This window comes from Mus pahari, chromosome 10 (assembly GCF_900095145.1).
Source record: "Mus pahari chromosome 10, PAHARI_EIJ_v1.1, whole genome shotgun sequence".
Lineage (NCBI taxonomy): Eukaryota > Metazoa > Chordata > Mammalia > Rodentia > Muridae > Mus > Mus pahari.
In genome coordinates this window covers 62,650,606-62,661,065 of record NC_034599.1, presented here as the reverse complement: position 1 = coordinate 62,661,065, position 10,460 = coordinate 62,650,606, and positions in this window count along the sequence as shown.

The window sequence follows — 10,460 nt, the reverse complement described above, 5'->3', positions numbered from 1 at the left end:
AAGAAGAAGAAGAAGAAAGAAGAAGAAGGTGAAAGGCTAGAGTTACAAATGAAAAAATGTTCCTGACTAGATCCTGAAGTGCCATCAGGCCAAGGCCTCCTCAATTGTCCACTTTCTAAGGGTTGGCCTGAAGACCAAAACATTTCCAAAAGCAGGCATGCAACACAGAAGTCTGCTGAGCTATTGAGAGAGACTCAGAAAGGGTTTGCGAAGAGGGAAGGACAGGAACAAAAGATTGTGATCTCTGTGGTGTTCGGAGAGGTAGTTTAAAAGAAACTAGACTATAGCTCCTCCAAGAAGAGACAGGGAGGTTCTGCACACCCCCTCAGAGGCATTGAGAGGACATAAGGAATCCTAAGACATTTCTGGATGGGAATATGGGACAGACAGCTCAAGAGAACAATCGCCAGAATGGAAAAAGAAAGAAGGCATCACCTTCCTTATCACCTTTGATGAGGATTGGGGATGCAGCGGGTTTTGTTGTTGTTGTGTTTTTTGTTTTTTGTTTTTTGTTTTTTGTTTTTTTACCAGATACCACTGAGAACCCTTGATAACATTGAGGGTAGAACCAGAGGGGAGAGGAAATGAGTTTTCTGGTAGATTCCAGGGCTGCACACTCTGCCCTGCCATCCCAAGGCGGGTGTGTACAGGGGTCTAAACCTTCCAGAAAAAAAATTGATAGCACCTGGGATAAAAGGAAGGATTCCCAAATTCTGCTTTTATTTGAAAAGAGTAGATTGGGAGATGAATAACTGAAGAGTTGCTCTTGTCTGTTGCTGTCTCAGGAACTAATAGGGCACGGCTTACATGACCCTGGGGTGGAATTAGGCTTGAGTGTAAAGAAAAGAGAAAGTGATAATAAATTCCCTAGAGGAAGAGGAAAGAAAACATGAGCCTCTAGTATGGGTTAAGGAGAGCAGCAGAAGGGGTTAAAAATTACACCAACACATAGCTGGGTGTGGTGTCTCATGCCTTAAATCTAGGCATGTGGGGGGATGTGGGGCAGAGACAGGTGGATCAGAGTTTGAGGCCAGCCTGGTCTACAAAGCTAGTTCCAGGACAGCCAGGGCTATACAGAGAAATCCTGCGTTTTGAACCCCTCACTCCCACTGCAAAAACAAAATCACCAATGTATTAGATTAAAACAACCATGGCTGTCTTAATCCTATTGACTAGGTGACAACCTGGAATAGTTAATTAGGGATGGATTGTTGACCTGTCTCCTTGCAGCATTCCAGTCCCTTCCAGGCAGAAGGTTGGGTGAATCATATCAGCTAGTTTGAGAACTGAGAACTAATAATCAAACTGTCTTTGACCCACGTACCCGGTTAAGAAAATTCTCTGTGATCACACATGGTTTGGGGTAATGGATCTACAGGAGGCATCTTGGGTATGCCCTCCAGAGCCTGCGAGCAGAAACTGCTTCTTCTTTGAAAAGGAAAATCCCAAAAGAGGACAAAACAGTAATATTGCTGTGGCTGGTATTGCCATGGGGCTTCATGGGAATTCTCACCCTATCTGGCCAATCTTAGAGAAAGTAGCAGATTTTAAACCTGTAGAAGCATTATATATATATATATATATATATATATATATATATATATATATATATATATATATATATATATATACCATATATATCATATATATAATCATATCATAAATGCCCTTTTTTAATTTCTCCAAAAAAGAAAACCAAACAAACAAACAAGTGTCTTGTAGACTCCTGATCTCTTCTAAGCCACTGGTGGTTAACCTTCCTAAGGGTGTGACCCTTTAATACAGTTCCTCATGTTGCTGTGACCCCCCCAACCATAAAATTATTTGCTGCTGTTATGAATCATAATGTAAATATCTGTGCTTTCCAATGGTCTTAGGTGACCCCTGTGAAAGGGTCATTTGACCTCCAAAGGAGTCACAACCTACAAGTTGAAAACTACTGTTTAAAACTTTTGTGAGAAAAGAGGCCTATGGGCCTCCAAAACCAAACCACTACAATTTGTTGGAAGAAAAACAAAAACCCACCAAGCTCTCTGAGACATTTAATTGGTGAAAGTGTTGCAGAAATTGGGTTTTCAAGAAGCAAACAGCACTCAGACCGTTGGAGAACTCAACTTTAATATGCCAGCAGACGCAGTTGATGAGATGCATTCTGGAGAAACTGGGCCCAAACCTGCTGCCGTTCCTTTTATGTCATTTCAAGTCTGCTCAGCATCATTTCTGTTATTGATGTGTTTGGGTGTTAGCCTATGTAACTAAGTGCCATGAGCAGGCGTTTTTCTGTAGCAAACATATTTACAGAAATGGTCTTAGGTGACCCCTGTGAAAGGGTCATTTGACCTCCAAAGGAGTCGAAACCCACAGGTTGAGAACTCAGTAATTAGGTTAGAGCAGCTGCTTTGCAAGTGTCTATTTCCTAAGCTATGGAAGATTTCTCTCTGATGTTGGAAGTCAGCAGGATTGTAGAAGCAGAGCACAACACAGCCATTAGTGAAGAAAAACATTTACTCTTTCTATTGCTCTTCTGATGACTTCATACCTAAGCATCAGTTCCTAGATCCTCTTGACCCAAAGGTTGGTTGGTAGACTAGTTGACTAACATCTGAAGCTTGATGACCTCCATATGGGCAGGAATGAATCAGACAGGAATGTTAAGGATGCAGGGTCCAAACAGGAGTTCTGTAAAAGGCTTTTAAAAAAAAAAAAAAAAGGCACAAGGAAAAGCTCATGCAATGGGAGAAGCCAAGAAACCCAACTCGAGCTGGTGCTCTGACAACTTCAGGAATCAGCTAGTTCTTGTCTCCTCGTTATAATCTGTCTTCTTATCTATTGGGCCATCTCCTAACTACTCCTGACTTGTTCACACAGAAGCAGCATATTACTGTAGCCAAGAGACCCTGTCATCTGCCATATGCACTGGACAAGTATTGACTGAAGGTGGCCGCTAAAGCAATGCCTCCTATTGCAGACATAATGCCTAACCCAATCAATAATGGCATGAACTGGATGGCTCTTGTTTTGACTAGATGTGTGCTGTCAGGGGAAAGGTTAAGGTTTGGTTACTAAGGACTATGTCCATCTTGAGAGAGAGAAAACCAAGCAAGCACCTACCTATTCTATATACAAAAGAGTCCTTGGTGGGGAAAACCCCAGGACTCTCTATCTGCGTAGAGAGAATGTACTACAAGGCATGGATTGTCATGGCTTTGGTCATTTTGATCTTGCAACTCCCATTGGAATCCTCCGAAACAGTCCCCCCCCCCAGACAGGTTTGAACATGGAGGGGTCTGGTCTGTTGGTGACCCCATTGAAATTCATTTTTCAGTAATACTGGTGTGATCAAATATCGAGGAGTTTCCAAGTATAAACAAAGCAGTGCTTTCCCAGGCAGGGGAGCAGTCTCACTGAGGAATTACTGAGTTGTGTTTAGGATGTGGTACAGGAGGGGATGGGATCTAGATGGTGAACCTGCTTTGATTTGAATCAGGATGAGGGTGGGTAGTTTGGGTTTGGGTTTTAACAGATGGAGCCTGAAGTGGGAGTGTAGGTTTTATCTGGAAAAATCCAGTATTGTGTTTTTCTCTCTCCCATCCCTGTTAGTTGTGAGACACCATGTATGAGTCACTGTATTTGTAATGGGAGAAGACCTCGTGAGATGTATTTGGCATACAGGGCTAGGCAGAGGTACATGGTGACAATACGATCACTTGACTTAGAATCAAGGAGAGGAGAGGATTAGGGATGGGGACAGGCTTGTCAGAAGGAATTGGCTTAAGGTCATGAAGAGGCTCCTTAGGTGGGAAAGCAGAAGAGCAGATACTCAGGTGTGGCCCTGTGACGGAGCTGGCTTTCATGAGTACAATAGGAGGGCTTCGCACATCAATCAAGATCATTGTCCCAGAAGGATGATGGTATCATGGCACGCATAAGTAGTAAGGGGTCTGACCTAGTACCATAGAGTTTAACAAGACATAATTTTTTTTTTAAAGACAAAATGTGGGGTTGAAGAAATGTCTCTGCAGTTAAGAGCACTGGCTACTCTTTCAGAGGTCCTCAGTTTAACTCTCAGCACTCACATGACATCATCTCACAACCATTTATAATGAGATCTAATGTCTTCTTCTGGTGTGCAGGTGTACATGCAGACAGAACACTCATATATCTAAATATTTTTGAAAAAATGAAAGTAAAGAAGCAAGCAATCCTCCTAAATATACCTATCAAATTTGTGAATTTTTTTTTTAAAGCATGGTTAGGACAATCTTTTGTGTCTGATTGCAGTTACTAGGAGCTGTTGCATCCAGTCCTACAGAAAACAGTTATTATTACCACAAGTCTCAATGGTAGGAACATGATGGTATCGTGGCCTAATTCCCAAGTGTCCTCCTTTGAAATCCCAAGGTTTCCGCCATGGGTAGACCAGATAACTGCCAGGTTTGCAACTGGAGCAAGGCTGAAGAAATTGCTCAAGCCTATGGCATAGATTAGTGGATCTCTGCAGTGGTCAAAGCATTGGTGAAGATCTTAGATGGGCCCCTTTTGCTTATAAATCTGAGTCTCCTGCTATTCAAGGGATGTTGGGGTCTCCCAGTTCCTTGTTGCCGCCAAGCCTACCGAGAGGACCTCCCCAGATCTCCCAGAATGCAGTGTCCTTGGACCGCCTATGTCAACGGGCACTCGTCCCTGCCTCGATCCTCGGACCCGCCTACGATCCCTTGGACCCGCCTATGATTGGACCGCCACTGGCTACTTCAAAGACTTAAGGGCGGGCTGGGAATTTTTCCATGTATTTTTAAACAGAGTTCGATTATTAAAATTCAGAGCCTTGACCAGTGTGACATTGCCTAGGCTTCAGTTTCCTTTTGCAGCCTATTCCCTTTTAGGATATTCCCGCCCTTCAGGACAAACCCAGACCGGAGTGTTTCCGCGGGCGGGAACATTCAAAGGGATGCTGCTGCCCTTTTAACACAAAGGTAATGGATCCGTAGAGTGATAGCCGTGACTTTGACAGCAGTGGAAGTAGCCAGAATCACCACGAGGACCTTTTCAAATGGATTGGAGAGGGTTCTTTTTTCCAATATATTTTTACCATGATTCTTGCTTTCTGGCCAGTAGGCATGTGAACAATTTCCTAAGAGAATCAGGGTCCTTTCTAGGGTCACCAAGGTGATGTGATAGAGGGTTTTTCCTAAGGCCTGGAGGTATCGGGACATCTCCAAGCCAGCTACATACCAGGGATCTCCTTCCTGTTCCAATACCAATAAAATCAGCCCTATAGGATCTCAAAAGATGAACAACCTGAGGGGCTCCAAGTACATTGGGTTCAGAACAGGGCTTGGGCTAACATAACCCAACTGAATTTCCTGCCAAGGCTAAGCTAAAATGGTCTTGAGGGTCCAGTTCACATGCTCAACTATGCCTGAACTTTAAGGCCTATAAACAATGTGGTGCTAACGGTCTACCTCTAAAGTCTTGGTCAGGATATGAACTATTGCTGACACAAGCACAGGCCTGTTGCCAGACCTGATGGTGAGGGGCTGTCTTATCTGTGCGTTTTCTCTCTGGGCAAAGCCTTGGCCAGGTGTCATGCCCTCTCAGTGTTCCTGGGAAAGGCCTCAAGTCCATACTGACTAGGTTCACACTGACACCAACAGCCATCTCTCTGGAGCCTCTACAATGCTTGACATCAGTGAAGCCTACCTCTGTATCTTTGAGAGGAGCCATTCCCGTGGCCTGAAGCCCAGGGTCAGACCCAGGCTCTTGGCTGGTGTTATTTTGTGTGCATGCCACCCATATAGCACTGATCTTGGCACACTGGGGCATAGGGGATGCTCAGGTATGAAATAATAGACTCGAAAGATTTCCCAAGGTGAGTCATTTCATGGCAGTAGGTCATACCATGTCAGAAAAGAAGAGCCTCTGGTGTGGTAGCTCCCGCCAGACCCTCGTTACCTTAATCTCACCTTCATCCTCAGCTCATTGGTCTTCTTCCCTGGAGTATTGTGGAGAAAGGGGCAAATTCTGGTGCAAGTGGGATCCTGAAGGCTGGTTTCAGGCTTGTAAAGGAGTTTGACTTGCTGCCAGTCCCCTCTTGGCTGCTTGATCAGCTAGTTGGTTTCCTTTGCTGACAGGCTCAGTCACTTTTTGATGTTCTTTCTTTGCAGGACATTCCTGCTGCCTGGGAGCACTTCTGGGTTGCCATTAAAAGCTGGAGAATTTCCTCTTTATTTTAAAATGCCACCCCCTTCAGTGGGCATCCCCTCTTCAATAAACGGCTCCATGCTTCTGAGTTGGCTTGCTTCCCCTTCCAGTGTCTTAGTGCTTGAATGAGCCCAGCCCATTGTATTGCCCAGCCTAGGTAAGAGTGTCTACCTTTATTTTCTTACTGTCTACAGTGAAGAGTTGAGCAGTTGAGCAGCAGAGCCACATCCTGACTGGTTCTGGGCTTGGTGGACTATGCTGATACCAACACAGAGGCCAGGGACCTTTTCAAGTAGGGAAATTGATCTGGGCCTCCTGGGGGGGCTTGTTATTACAGTGTTGGCCATCAATCCTCTCATGTGGTGTGGTTTGAAGTTCGCTCTTGTACAGCCTCCAGCATTGCTCCTACCTCAGACTGCTGCGGCCACTCAGGGTCGTTGGTAATTCGTTTTAGGATGATGGCTTTTTGCTTTGTTGTGCTTTTTTGCTTTCTAGCTATGAACAATGCGAGAATTTTGATGGGGGTTGCACTGACTCTGTAGATGACTCTCAACACACCTATCTCTGCAACATTCTGCCAGAGGATGAGTTTGGGAGAGGTCATTCCGTCTTCTAGTGTCTATTTCTTCAGTGTTCTGGTTTTCACTATAAATGTCATTCACATCTTTGGTTATGTTTATTCTTATTTAATTTTTGAATCTATCATGAATGAGTTTCCTCTTTTGTAAGTTGTTCATCAGCATACAAAAAAAGCTATTGAGTTTTTGTACATTGATTCTACATCCTATATTGTTGAAAATGTTTATGCAATCTAAATATTCTCAGGGGCAGTTTATGATTAAGCATAAGATCATGTCACATGCAGACAGAGAAAATGTCACATGCAGACAGAAAATGTCACATCTTCTTTTCGCATTTGTGTCTCCTTTGTTTCTCATATTATTCTAATTAGAATTTGGAGCTGTATACCAAGAGCCAAGAGAGGGCACATCTGAACTACCTTCTGAATTGCTGTGACCAGATGACCAGCAGGAAGCAGCTTAAGGGAGGAAGAGTGTATTTTGGCTCACAGTTTGAGGGGACAATCCACTGTAGCCGGGAAAGCAGGGCGTGAAGAACAGCTCTCAGCTTCGGCCAGGCTGCTGGCTCACAGCTGAATAGAGAAGGCAGCAGAAATAAGATAGGACCTGAACAGCCCATCAACAGCCCCTCCCACGCCCCACCCCTGTGACCCACATCTTGCTGCCAGGCTTTTCTTTACTGAGGTCTCCCAAGGCTGCACAGCCAACTATAGAGCTCGTGGAAAGCACTATGCGTACTAAATGTAACAAGGCCTTGTCTTGTTCCTGATTTTAAGTTTATGGGTGTTCAGCTTGCATGTATGTTTGTGGACCACATATGTGCAGTGCTCACAAAGGCCAGAAGAGGCAAGTCTGATCCCCTGGACCTGGAGTTACAGATGGTTGTGAGCCATCATGTGGGTGCTGGGAACTGAATCCAGGACTTCTGGAAGAGGAGAGGGTGATCTTAACCAGCTCCATTGTTCTTGGTTCTAGATGAGATGCATTCAGCCTTTCCCTATTTAGTGTAATGTTGGCTGTAAGTTTGTCATATCATCTGCAATGCTGGCATATGTTGTCTATTCTCAGCTTCTTCTTGGGTTTTATCATGAAGGGCTGTTGAACTTTACCAACGGCCTTTTCTGCATCTATTGAGACAATGAGATGACGTCCATCCTTACCCATCACACTGATTGATCTGCGAATACTGAACCATCCTTGCATTTGGAACGAGACCAACTTGGACTGGTGTAGGAATTTCCTAGTGTATTCTTGAATTTGTTTCCATTTGGTTGAGAGTTTTTGTCAGTATTCACCAGGAACTCGGTCTGTAGTTGTCTTGTGTTGCTGTGTCCACATCCTGTTTATAGCATCCCTTGGGCAGAAGCAGTTTGCTGGTGTCCTTTTCTTTCTGTTTTCGGACTAATTTGAAGACCATGAATGTCAGTGACTCATCGGACATCTGGCAGCAGTCAGCAGTGGATCTCTTTGGACTGGGTTCCCGTTGCGAGCCTTAGTTGCTGCCTGGGCACACTGCTTCTTGGGGAACTCCTTACATTGTTCTCACATTCTTTATCTTATTTTGGTTGGCCATGTGTACCTTGGAAATTATCCATTTCTTCTAGATTTTTCAGGGGTTTTCCCCCCTCCAGGAAAGTATGTTTCCAAAATGTTCCCCAATAATGCCCTGGATTTCACTGGAATCTGTCATTTAAAAAAAAAAAAACCCTTTCAACCTCTGATTTTATTGACTTGGGTCTTCTTTTCTTTGGTTAGATTGGCTAGGGAACCTGTCAATCTTGATTGCCATTATTCCAAAGAAACAACATTTTTAAATCAGTTTTTGTATTTTTTTTTTTTTTAGTTTTCATTAATTTCTGCCCTGATTCTTATTGATTCTGCTCATCTTCACTTCTTACTAGCAAAGTAATGATTTAGAGAAGGTAACTTTGAATTTAGGAGCTGAGGTCATGAGGTTTAGAAGATTTACATTACCTCGCTGTGTTGGTTGGTTTTTGTCAAATTAACCATGAGAAGAGAGGCCCTCAGTTGAGGAACTGCCCCTTTTAGATTGGCCTGAGGACATGTCTGGGGGCACATTTTCTTAACTTGTTGATTAATGTGGGAGGGCCCAGCCCAGCCCACAGTGGCCAGCATGGTCATCTCTCAGCAGCAGTAAGCTGGGGACAGGCGCTCTTCCCTGCCCTGCCTTGCTTCAGTTCTCGCCTCCAGGCTCCTGCATTCAGGTGACTGCCCTGGCTTAGCTCAGTGATGGACTATGATGAGGGTGAGGTGTGGGATACGGGCACACAGGAAAAGCAGAGACTGCTTCCTTTTTTGTTGTTGTTTTGTTTGCTTTCAGTACAGAGTCTCTCTGTGCAGCCCTGACTACCCTGGAACTCACTCCGTTGGCCAAGCTGACGTCAAACCCAGAGATCTGTCTGCCTCTGTCTAGGATTAAAGGCATCTGCCACACCTAGCAGGGGCTGGGTTCTTAAGATGGCTGCTCTTTGTTCCTAAAGAACATTGTGGCAAAATAACAGTGGGGAAGAAATGCTTGCCCAGGGGTGGATAACCTGTGTGGGATGTATGGGGGAACCGGAAGGACCTAGGAGCCCTTATAAAGCACCCAACTCAGAGCCCATTGGTCAGACTCCCCACTGAGGGACCTCTCCCTTCCTAAGGGGAACTGTCGGCTCACCTCAAAACAGTTGTTACTCTCGCTTTCTCCGGATTGGATAGACAAATCTTTGCCTGCCTCACAGGACGAACTCAGCTACACACTGCTGCCCACTCCGCCCACCCCACAATTCCAGATGACTGTACTTGTAACCCTTTCCTCCCAGAGTTGCTTTTGGCCGGTGTTTTGTCACAATGACAAAACGCAAATTAGGGTGGTTGCTTTTCCATGTCTCATGTTCTGCAGTATGACATCTCTGCACACTGCATTTGCGTTTGTACATCTGTTGGTTTGGATCCCTGCTGGCATCAGAGTCAATGTCGTCAACCTCCAGTGATACTCAGTTGATGAAGTCTGCTCCCTGACATCAAGGTGGGACCACCTTTCCTGAGTCAGTCTCTCGCCCTGGTGCTCTGATCTCAAGACCCTGCTGGCTGCAGAGCAACCCCACATCCGATGGGAGAAGCTCTAAGAGGAGCTGGGTTCAGCTCACCTTTCTTCTTCTCAGTACTTCATCTTTGTGCTTGAGTGCACTTTTTAACTGTCCTATGATGCCTTCTGTGAACTTCCAAAGCCCCTTGTCTCTTTTTTACTTTATTTGAGACAGGGTCTCTTAATGTAGCTCTGGCTGTCCTGGAGTTCTCTATGTAGACCAGGCTGGTCTCTAACACAGAGATCCTCCTGCCTCCCAAGTTCTGGTATTAAAGGTGTGTATCAAAAAGCCAGCCCACCCCCTCTTTAGAGGCTTTTTTCCCCTCAAGTATTCTAACCCTTCTCTTTTGTGGGCCATGTGACAGAACGAAGTTATTCTAAAAAGACATTTGTGCCCCTTCCTTTAGCTATCAAACTATTGAAACAGCGGTCTCCAAGAAATTGGAATTTCCCCAGAATCTTGAGTTGTCGTTACTGGGGAAACAGATTCCCTTTGGAGATTGTTCGTCTCATTATTAAAGGAATTTAGAAATGGGTTCAAAATGCAACTCAAGAGACTTTTTTTTTTTTTTTTTTTTTTTTTTTTT